A 1,747-nucleotide genomic window follows, 5' to 3' on the forward strand; every position below is an offset into this window, starting at 1 on the left:
CTTCACAGTCACACTCAGATCGATACCTTTTTGAAGCAGGTGATTCACTTCTCCTGACGGTGTGGAGTATTCCTTGCCATACTAAGAATGGCACTAATATCTCATTTTAAACAAAGGAGCCAGTTTTGGACTCTCTTTGATTTAGTTTTCCCATTAGTTTTCTCTAATATTTATTTATTTTTATTTTATTTTATTTTTGATTGTTTTAGCTGACCTCACAGATTGCAAGGACTTTGTCAGCTTACAATCCCTTATTTTTTATTTTTTACACCTACGGCACCTGGTCCTCCTAGGTGGTCTCCCATCCAATTACTAACCAGGCCCAACCCTGCTTAGCTTCCGAGATCAGACGGGATTGGGCTTATTCAGGGTGGCATGGCCGTAGACTCTCTAATATTTAAATCTATACATTTTTTTAGCAAAAAAATTCGAGGTGCATGTGAAAAGAATCCTGAGTATAACAGGTCAATGATGCCAGCTCTGAGGGACAAAATCGGCTGCTGTCAGAGAGTGCAGGTCTCTAAACTTTTAAGTCTTTTCTTATAGTCAACCTGTAAGATACTGTAAGCCTCTTTAGGTAAAGCAAACCACTTCTTCCATAACCAAAATGATTTTTCCGGTATCTTGATAAGGTTGGTATTCTTCATAGGATGGTAAAGCTATTTTGAAAAACAATGCAAAAAAAAAAAATTGTCACTTGGATGAAATACCCCAGGGCTATGTCAATAGCTGAGAGTTTTCCTTAGTATGGTTCTGAGCAATTTTCATAAGCATGTTTGGAAACCCATTCACTCTGAGTCCCTCTCTTTAGTCTTGATAGTTGTCTGCAGCCACAGGTATGTTAAAAATTGTGGTACCTTAGTGTCTGATCTCCCATTGCTTCTAGAACCAGTCATGTAAATGAACTACCTTCCCCTCCCCATCTCTCTGCCCTGAAAGAAGTTGCATTCCCCAACTCTGAAGCACCTATATAATGTTTAGATTACAGATAAATTGGATGCTAGGATGATCACGTACCCTGATGATCCTGCTATGTACCCAGTTATCCTGATGCAGGGGTGATTTTACCCCCCAATGGGACAATTGGCAATATCTAGAAATATTTTTGGTTATCAGAATGAGGGTATCATCTATCTAGCCAGCCAAAGATGCTTTTAAACATCCTGAAATGCCCAGGACAGTCCCCACCGTAAAGAATTCTCTGGCTCAAAATATAAATAGTGCTGAGGATGAGAAATCTTTTGTTATATACTGTATAATGATGGCAGACAATTTGGTCAATTCCTCTGCCCAGATGACCTGTTCACATCGAAGTCAATGCAACGGCAGCAGGTGGCTGAAGAAGCACCGCCACCAAGGAAGTGAGCACTTGAAAACTCAACTATCCTGTGAAGATAGTTGTGAGCCTTGCCTCATGGTCTTGAACATTTCAATCTTGAGAAAATGTGCTCAAAAAGAGCTGTGCTACCTCCCTACAAACTATAGATAAATACATGAGTGGCTACCCAGTAAGCCTCCCTTTACTTCAAGAATCATTTACTACATATATATTTTTTTCGTATTAGCTACAAATTACTAATTACTTAATTTGTGTCAGGCATATGTTAAGTGCTTTATAGAATTTGATTTATTTCACTCTTACAGAATGAATTGATGTCATCATGAGCTCCATTTGTGTAATGAAGAAATTGAGACTTAGAAACAGATCACATTGTAAATATTGAACTAGGACGTAAAGATGGGTCTA

General features: G+C 38.6%; 1 pseudogene; it reads right to left on the reverse strand.

The window, feature by feature from the left end:
* Positions 1–268: 268 nt before the first annotated feature.
* On the reverse strand, positions 269–387 carry LOC111740731 (annotated as a pseudogene).
* Between the last annotated feature and the right edge of the window lie 1,360 nt (positions 388–1,747).

This window comes from Pteropus vampyrus, unplaced genomic scaffold, assembly GCF_000151845.1.
Source record: "Pteropus vampyrus isolate Shadow unplaced genomic scaffold, Pvam_2.0 Scaffold67, whole genome shotgun sequence".
NCBI classification, from domain to species: domain Eukaryota; kingdom Metazoa; phylum Chordata; class Mammalia; order Chiroptera; family Pteropodidae; genus Pteropus; species Pteropus vampyrus.